The sequence below is a fragment of the Rhincodon typus genome, chromosome 7, assembly GCF_021869965.1.
Source record: "Rhincodon typus isolate 14 chromosome 7, sRhiTyp1.1, whole genome shotgun sequence".
Classification (NCBI taxonomy): domain Eukaryota; kingdom Metazoa; phylum Chordata; class Chondrichthyes; order Orectolobiformes; family Rhincodontidae; genus Rhincodon; species Rhincodon typus.
The window spans coordinates 37866709-37876802 of NC_063338.1; the positions used below are offsets into that span (position 1 = coordinate 37866709).

Genomic DNA, 10094 nt, shown 5'->3' on the forward strand with positions numbered 1-10094 from the left:
CCTCTAGGGCTGTGGTGAACTTGCTTATATTATTATAGTATAACAGCTTTTATTGAAACTGAAAAATATTTTTAGTGAGATGCAAAAGTATCATGATAAAAAGATTGTCAACCATTCATTGAGAGCTGATTAAAGAACAGGAAATATTGCTCTCAGTAATGTTTAAAAATGTGAAGGTATAAAAATGTGTCTTTTTGCCTCCTTTAGTGTGATGGATCATGACATGATGCTGGAATGATTCGAAATTGATTACTGCACCATCACCAAGCATCCCTCCAACCCTGCTGGTCTGAGACTTCAAGCAACATGAACACAATTGCATGACTCTGCCCTTCTTTAAAATAAAGATCAGGAGAAATGACTTGTTTCATCTTTCTCTGGGCTATGTACTCTAACAACTTCCTCTTCAATAATGTTGCCACTTGACTACAATTGTTCATTTTACAAGACCGACCATCTGGCTGCAGGTTATTTGAGCCCGGACTGTAACCCTGATAGAAGTGCTTTTGGTAATGGTACTTCCACAACCTAAAAGATTCAGCTCAACACAGCTTAACATTTGAATAATGTGACTAATTTCCCTATCATTATATCTTCTTGACTACAACAGTAAACAACATACAAACAGCACTGTGATAGCAGACAAGCATGTTTACAGTCTCAGGAAACACAGTGAATGTTTAGACTTTAGTTCAATGTCAGTTTTATTCTCAGATGAAACACTCAGCTCTGGAAAGAAATATTTAGTGTAAGCCCTAACATTGGAGCTGTGTTGGTATAAAAACTCATTTGTCTGGTTACTTATTAATATCAGCACCATATAAAACAACTGCAATGTTACACCGAGACTACCCTTGTATTTATCTCTCTGCTCCTAGGCAGTTGGGCACCAATATCACATAGACAGGCAAATTCTGAGATCAAAGGTGGAGCAAAGATCATCACTACAAAGTTAGGTTAGCAGTATTATAAGCCATGATGGATGTAGGGTAATCTCACCTCATATTTAGAAATACAGTACACTTTTGATGTAAGAGTAAAAAAGGGCCTTTATGGTAAATTATTCATAAAACATCAAAGGAAATTTAGGTGTTTATGCAGTAATCTATTACTGCTGTATTTTCTGAAATGAGAATGCATGCAAGGAATAAGTCCACTGGGGCAATGCTCACAGAAATTACACTGGCTACTGATGCCCTTGAAATGGGGCAACAAAGTTAGAGTGGTCGTCTGTGCACAATCCCGAGATTAGGGCAAAGAGATCTCCTGGTCCCTGATTCTGTACATATCAGGGTGAAATGGAAACAATGCTGCCACATTGTTAGCACAGATCAAAAAGGAAATGACTTTCAGGATTTTCCAATTATTAATCTTAATTTAGACACTGTTCCACTGTTGCATCTTTCAAATTGTGAGCCAGCTATTAAGCAGGATTTTACAGACCCCACTCGCAAATTGGAAGGCGAAGAGATGTATAAAATAAAGTGGCCATCACACCACCCTCCCGTCCATGTTGACCTGACCCCCTCATCGTACTGCTGGAAGGTAAGACAACAGGCAGCCCATTCGTAGACTGCAGAAATGCTAAAGTGGACATTTAACTGCAAATTAAGGGCCTCATTTCACCTCCACGGCACTTTTTCAGCCTGCGCTGGTGATTTTTAGTTAGGCAAGAATGAAGGAGAGGGAGATCCTCTGTGCGTTCCCTTGTGCCTATCAGGGGTAACCCTTCAGGATGGGTGCTACCCCTCCCCTCACGCTTCAATTTGTGCCTCCTCTCTGGCCTCTCTGAAAAAATGTCTGGTCTGCTTTTCCCTACCCTCGTTGGATCTGAAAACTGTGTCATCCAGCTTCCACTTTTTCCTTCTAGTAGGGTCTGGCAGTAGCTAATGCCACCTTCTGATGTCGTTGTGAATACAGAGCTGTCAGCCAACCAAATTGGCCACTCTTCTCTCAGACAGAATGTCCTCTCTGATGTGGGGAGAATGACACTCTCCCAGCATCACATCAGGGTGGGGCAGCCAGATTTCAGTTGGCAACGTGCTAGGGAGCGTTTGTTGATCATCTATCCTCTGTAAAATCCACCCCATTGCATCTATTGAAGCATAGTCCATGTAAACTGACTGCGTGTTTTTCTGATTTAAACTAAATGCTGCACTGAATGAGATTAGACCTTATATGATAATATTCATTCATAGAGTATTGGTATTGAAATCTCATTAATCACTCCTCTATTATTTCTACTTGAGAGCAAGGTTAGTTTATATAGATATATATATATACATACATATATAGAGGCGCATTGGGAATGAATTTTCGTGAGTGTTCACCAACTCATCCGTTGTACTTCCTGTGGATAAACCCTGAGAAAATAATGTTTAGAGTTTTTATGTTCTTTTCTGCTTTTTCCATAATTCTTTTACAAAAGATGTGGTGGACAAACAGGAATGTCCCTCATGCTAACTGACCACTAATATTTCAAATTTGGTACCCCTAGAACGTTGTCTTCATGCATCCATGAATGTTTTCATTTTTAATGCTGATTATTATAACTTTTTAAATATTGTGAAGGTCATACAAGTAAAATATAAAGTTATATCTACAGAATTTTCTTGATAAACTAATAAATACAAAGTACAGCTATTCATTGGATTTTCAAATAAGTTTCTTTTGAAATGCTCGAATTCAATATCCTCTAAAAAGCTGTTCAGAAATACTGACCCGGATTTTGTGGTCAGTGGCATTTTGTTCACCATTGAACTCAAAGAAAATTGCCCACAAGATGGTGTGATCTCTGTGGTTTAGATTACACCTTAAGCAATGTTAATCTGATCTAGACTCAACTATACAGGATCTTTAGCATTGAGCACCAAATCATGTCATTGAGCAGATTAGACAGTCAATCGTGTCTTTTTAACTTTATTTGTTGCTGGCTAGGCCAAAAATGTGTTGCACTTGCTTGATTGTCCTTGCGATGTTAACATTGAGTTCCTGCTGTTCCTATGGTATACCCTCGCAGTATGTTAGGGAGGGGATCCCTAGTGACATTGAAGGAGTAGCAATGTGGTTTCAAATCAGAATGATGTGTAGCTTGAAGAAGAAGTTGCAGGTCATGATGTTCCAATGTAAGTGCTGGCCTGTCTTTCAAGCTGATTAGGAGGGTGCTGTTGAACAAGCCTTGGAGCGTTGATGCAATGCACTTTGTGGATAGTGTGCACTCCTGCCTCTCTTTGATACAGAATGAATGACTAAGTAGCGGTAGTGGAGTACTGATCAAGTTAACTGCCCTATCCTGGGTGGGGCCTAGCGTCTTGATTATTGTTGTCATATTCCTGACTGGGTTCATGTAGAGTCAGCAATAGGTTACTTGCTCCCAGTCATATTTGCATTCTTGTGGTCACAGTGTTTATATGTCTGGTCCAGTTCAGTTTTGGGTTATTGTTTGCTCCCAAGATACAAGGTGGAAGCTTTAGGGATGTCCAACTTCCCCTATCATTGAATCAATGTTGATCCCTTGATTTGATGGTAATGGTAAAGGAGAGACATTGCCAGGATCATGAAGCCACAGATAGCGACTGAATGACTGTTGATAACACCTCATGGATGTTCAGTTTTGAAATACAAGAATGTTCTGAGATTATCCCATTTAGTACATTGATAGTGCTACACAATGCACTAGAGGGTGTTATTGGTATGAAGATAGGATTTGATCTTCTCAAGGAACATGTAATAGCTGCTCCTACCATTACTGTTCTGAACAAATTTATCTGCAGCAGAGAGTGTGGTGAGAATGAGGTCAAACATGGCGGTTATTTCACCTTCTGCTATAGGCCCAGTCAGGCAGAGAAGTCCTTCAGAAATCAGCAGTTCAGTAAGTGGTAGTGCTACCAAGACACTCTTGTTGATGGGTTTTGAAATTCTCCAGTGAAAGTACTTTCTGTGCCCTTGTTACCCTCAGTCCTTCTTCCAAGTAGTGATCAACACAGAAGAATATTGATTCATCAGCTGAGAGAAGATGGGAACCGATAAACAGCAGGAACTTTCTTCAGTCATGTGTCACTTGATGCCTAGAGACTTCATGGGGTTCAGAGATAATTTTGACGGCCCCAAGGATCACTCCTTCTCAAATGTATAACATTGTGCTACTGTTTCTGGTGCGCCTGTCCAGTTAGAGGGGCATGGCACACTCTACATGGTGATGGAGTAGCCTCAAACATTCCATACAAGTTATGATTTGGTGAAGATTATTGTCAGGTTGTCGTTTGATCCCATGATAGTGAGGTGAGGTGAGGGGGTCAGTTAACCCATTTTGTGACACAGCGTGATACCAACAGTGTGGTTTCAATTCCCACACTAGCTGAGGTCATCATGAAAGACTTTCCTTTGCAACTTCTCCCCTCACCTGAGGTGTGGTGACCCTTAGCTTAAGCCACCACCAGTCATCCATCTCTCTCTCTTGCTCTGACAGCCTTTGGTCCAGTTGGATTATGCTAATTTTATTATTGGTGAGGAAATTTTGTTAGTGCCACTGGGAGGTCGTGTCCTTTCTCACTTCCAGCGTCTAACTCAACGCAGGATGTCCTGTTCGACATTTGGTTTGATAAGCCAGATGACTAGTTATACCATTTCAGAAGGTGGTTAAAAGTTAACTGTAATTCTGTGAGTCTGCAATCACTTTGGACAGACTGGGTCAGGAGGGCAAAGTTTCGTCCCTGAAACTGTCAGGGAATTAAATGAGTTTTGACAATGATCTGTTTGTTTTGTGATGACCATTACTTAGGTGAACTTTCTAATACCAAATTTATTAATTAAAATCCTTTAGCTGCAATTTGGATTTGAACTCATTTCTCTGTAATATTAGGCTGAGGGTCTGACTTTTTAGTTTCACAACATTATTTCTGGGCTAGTTTCATCCAGAATTTCCCAATTCTCACAGAGCAAACCAAGAAGTAAAAAATACTGATTATCCTTCATTTTGGATACTTTTATCAAGAACAAAATAAAGATTAGAATGTACAGACATGCTTAAGTTAGAGACTGAAGTAGCCTAAGAATCTGTACCTAGGTGTCTTTGTACCTAAGATGGCGCTGTAAGTGGCGATTTGTAAACTTTTCACTGTACTCATGTGAGTACAAGTGACAATAAATCCAATCCAATTCAATTCAATTAATATATTAGAAGTGCATGGATATTTGCATCAGAAAAATATTTTGATGTACCACAAGTATGAAATTAGGTTTTCAGGACCTGACAAATTGTTTAATTGTAATTGCGACTTACTACACTATTTAAAGCACAGTTACAGATAATTCAACAAGGCTTATTATAAACTTACAGAAGCAAATTACACTGAGTTGCCCCAATCTCCCATTCTGACTTCAAGGGAAGATTGGTGTGGCCCCAACTGTGCCATTCCTCCTCGGTTTCTGTAAATCTGAGAGGGATAGAACTTCTGTGCACTTTCTAAACATACTTTAATGTACATAGAAACGTAGAAAATAGGAGCAGGAGGAGGCCATTTGGAACTTGGAGCCTGCTTCGCCATTCTTTATGACCATGGCTGATCGTCCAACTCAATCAAGCCTAATCCTGCTTTCTCCCTATAACCTTTGATCCCATTCACTCTAAGTGCTTTATCTAGTTGCTTCTTGAATACGTTCAATGTTTTGGCATTAACTACTTCCAGTGGTAATGAATTCCACAGGCTCACCACTCTCTTAGCGAAGAAATTGTATTAAAGTAGTTAAAATTTGTTTTGCATATGTTTTTCAACCAGATACAAATGCATAAAATGCGAATCTACAGAGGAAATAATTATTTTATTTTCCAGCAGACTTTCACATTTTAGTAATTAGAAGAAAATAACAAAATGAGATTAAAAATAGAACATTACAATTTAAAATAAGATTTTTGTATGGATGTAAGTAACTCAATTTGTATTTCTTATTAAGTAACACAAAAGCCATGAAAGATACAAACAGAGCTTTGAAAACAAAATCTCTTGATACACTGAAGAAAATACTAGTTTGGCCACAATTATTGCCAGTATTGAAAGAGTTAATTGCTGAAATAGGCTTAAGTTCTGCCACACCGTTTAGTCTTACATTTTGTTTCATATAATCAGAGTAGTTAATCTCATTTTTGGTGTTTATTTATTCTTACATTTGTTGCATTTATTTAAATGCCATTGTTTGCTGCTTTATCTAGTATATGATAGTAGAGGTATTTGATCTTCATTAGGCATGCAGCAATTCAACTATAAAAATTCTAGCTGCTGCTCACTAAATAAGAGAGAAAAATGTTTTAATGAAGTAAGATCAATTTGAAGACAATGGGACCGTTGGAAATATTGCATAAAAGTGGATGCAAGAAAGACATTTAGCAATTTCCACGTAACAAGGTTGTACTTTTATTCTCGATCAAATGTCAGAAAAATATGATTTTTTTCATGATTTTCAGCTGAACTTGCGGTGTTCAATTAAAAGACCCTCCTGTGGATATAAATCCCTAACTGTTGAAGACCACACATGATTAATAGCCAATAATGGTAAGATTCCAGCAGTTAAGTTAAGAAAGACGATACGAATCAGCATCATGGAGTCAACTCTTTGAGGGAAATAATCCCTCCTGGAGAGGTAACGAGGGGAGAAATTGTGAGAAAGAAAGGAATTAGAACAGAAATTTTGGAGGAATAGAGGTTGCAACCTATTTGCAGGATTGAATTCTGACTAAATTATGAATTGGAATTGCTTTTCTAGGTAGACTATGTGGTGGATGTTTTCCTGCGTATATGCATTAATTTAGTATTCTCTATAGTTGTGCTTTGTCTCCTGGCTGCAGTCACTGTACAGAATATAAATAATTGCACCTGGGTAAATAAATAGAAAATGTGGACTTTTTGTACTATTCATTGTACTATTCATGAAATGCAAAGGCAAGATTTTTTTTCTCTTGGAAATGGTTGACAAAGCTGTTTGGAAAAAAATGAAGTAAAATGACAAACTTCTTAGCATTGTTCTTGGTTTGTACATTGAGAAATAATTTAAACTTTCACTATTAATAAAGAATGCATGAAAGTTAAATAAATATTTAATTCAACTTCTGGCCACTTGAAAATCTAAAACTGCAAAAGAAACGTATTTTATTTCATAAAATCTATTTTTTAGCTCCACTTGCATATAAAATTGGGTTTCTTGTTTATTGATATATATTTGTTTCATTAAACACCATATGGGGAGGAGACAATCTAGAGGCATTATCGCTGTACTGTTAATCCAGAGACTCAGATAACATTCCAGGGATAGTAGGAACTGCAGATGCTGGAGACTCTGAGATAACAAGGTGTAGAGCTGGATGAACACAGCAGGCCAAACAGCATCAGAGGAGCAGGAAGGCTGACGTTTCGGGCCTAGACCCTTCTTCAGAAATGGGGGAGGGGAAGGGGGTTCTGAAATAAATAGGGAGAGAGGGGGAGGCGGATAGAAGATGGATAGAGGAGAAGATAGGTGGAGAGGAGACCGACAGGTCAAAGAGGCAGGGATGGAGCCAGTAAAGGTGAGTGTAGGTGGGGAGGTAGGGATGGGATAGATCAGGCCAGGGAGGACGGACAGGTCAAGGGAGCGGGATGAGGTTAGTAGGTAGGAGATGGGGGTGGGGCTTGAGGTGGGAGGAAGGACAGGTTGGGGAGGCAGGGACGAGCTGGGCTGGTTTTGGGATGCGGTAGGGGGAGGGGAGATTTTGAAGCTTGTGAAATCCACATTGATACCATTGGGCTGCAGGGTTCCCAAGCAGAAAATGAGTTGCTGTTCCTGCAACCTTCGGGTAGCATCGTTGTGGCACTGCGGGAGGCCCAGGATGGACATGTCATCTGAGGAATGGGAGGGGGAGTTGAAATGGTTCGCGACTGGGAGGTGCAGTTGTTTAGTGCGAACGGAGCGTAGGTGTTCTGCAAAGCGGTCTCCAAGCCTCTGCTTGGTTTCCCCGATGTAGAGGAGGCCACAACAGCAGATACAGTATACCACATTAGCAGATGTGCAGGTGAACATCTGCTTGATGTGGAAAGTCTTCTTGGGGCCTGGGATGGGGGTGAGGGGGGAGGTGTAGGGGCAGATGTAGCACTTCCTGCGGTTGCAGGGAAAAGTGCTGGGTGTAGTGGGGTTGGAGGGGACTGTGGAGCGGACAAGGGAGTCACGGAGAGAGTGGTCCCTCCGGAAAGCAGATAAGAATGGGGAGGGAAAAATGTCTTTGGTGGTGGGGTCGGATTGCAGATGGCGAAAGTGTCGATGGATGATGCGTTGGATCCGGAGGTTGGTGGGGTGGTACGTGAGGACGAGGGGATTCTGTTTTGGTTGTTATTGCGGGGAGGGACCTGGCTTTGAATCCTGCCACAGCAGGTTGTGGAATTTGAATTAAATAAATATCTGGAATTAAGAGTCGAATGATGACTGTGAATCCATTGCCGATTGTTGGGGAAATACCCATCTGCTTCACTAATCCCCTTTAGGGAAGGGAACTGCTATTATTAATTTAAAAAAAGAACTGCAGATGCTGTAAATCAGGAACAAAAACAGAAGTTGCTGGAAAAGCTCAGCAGGCCTGGCAGCATCTGTGAAGAAAAAGTCAGAGTTAATGTTTCGGGTCCAGTGACCCATCCTCAGAGTTCTGAGGAATCACTCAATAGGCATCATCACCTCATTCAAGCCATCAAGGAAAGCCCAAAGTGAAAGGCAAGAAAATATGTCAACAGAGGTTGGCTCTGTGTGCCATTCATTTGGAGCAAGCTGTTTATGTACTGTCATAATACACAGTTCAGGGAAATAAAGAGATGGTGAGCTAAATTAAACACATATAATAAAATATATAACATCGTAGAGTTCAATAGTATAGTTAATGTTTATTTTATATAAATTTCCATCTAATACTAGTATGAGAAATAAAAGTTTGAGATCATTTGTCCATTATTAGTTTGTTCAATAATAATTTATAAAAAATAAAGGAACCTCTGAGCCAATGTGTTTCTCAGATTGCAGCATAAATGTCAAGAATTGTAAATGAACTTAGCGTGATGAATTATTCAAGGAGTTTTACAATGCTGAATTAAATTTGCTTCAACTACTTTGTTAATGTTGCACACATTGGCATTTTCAAAAAACTATGTAACAATTTGTAACTTTTATGTTTTTGGCAACTAGAACACAGTATAATACAATATCCCTCATAATGCCACAAAATGTAATTTCGCATATTGGCCCAGAGAATAATGGAAGGCCATTAATGCTTACTGTTATTTGACTAAATTGGACAGCAGTTTCCAGTGATTGGCACAGTTCAACGTACACAGTTGAATGTTGTTGCTCAGGTTGCACTGTTCCTCCAGAAGGTTTACTCCCTTGGGACCGTCAGCATTAAAAAGTACAAAGGGCGTGAAGCTGTGGTTCTCACCCACTGGATGCCCAATTAAATGTGCCAGATAATGTTAGTGTTTGTGCATTCTGTGTAAATAGAATTTTGGCAGCATGTTAAATCTTCCACCCCCTTTCAGAACTACAATGAGATTTCTCTTATCTTTAGTTTCCACCCACCAGCTTCCATATCCAGTTGACTAAATTAGAATGTCGAAGTACATTGTGAGTTCAAGGAACAAAGAAGAAAAGGCTCCAATATTCCCAGGGTCAGAACAATTTGTATTGAACATGTGTTTCATGTAATGCCGTCAACTCGTGGAATGTTAAATATTAATCTTTGTCATCCAACAAACATTGTTAGTTTTCATTCTAAATTATTGCCTTATCACCAACAAGGTTATTACTCAACAACAATCCTCTTTTTCTAGGGTTTCAGGTAGAGTCCAGATACCTACAACAACGAGAGTGGAGAGGATGTGGACTGAGTCTGAGTTATTTTCTAATCAACCTGTTCAGAGATGTGGGACTTGAACCCAGGTCTCCCAGCTCAGAAGTAGGGACACTACCACTGTACCACAAGAACCCTTAAAGCTGAGAGTGATTGTTAGCTCAGGAATTTGGTACAGATGGGATATTACTTGTACCTTTTTCTCAAAATTTAAATTAGAGTCAGACTGTGTCATAAAACT

The 10094-nt window shown here is 39.7% G+C and overlaps 1 protein-coding gene across 1 annotated transcript in view; it reads left to right on the forward strand.

Moving 5' to 3' along the window:
• The window catches only part of pde1a (phosphodiesterase 1A, calmodulin-dependent), a 477849-nt gene extending 470855 nt beyond the window's left edge, over nt 1-6994 (forward strand). Inside the window, exon 19 of the mRNA XM_048599192.1 lies at nt 208-6994. The gene's annotated coding sequence lies outside the window, so the exon portion shown is untranslated. The remainder of the gene's footprint in view (nt 1-207) is intronic.
• The last annotated feature ends 3100 nt before the right edge of the window (nt 6995-10094 follow it).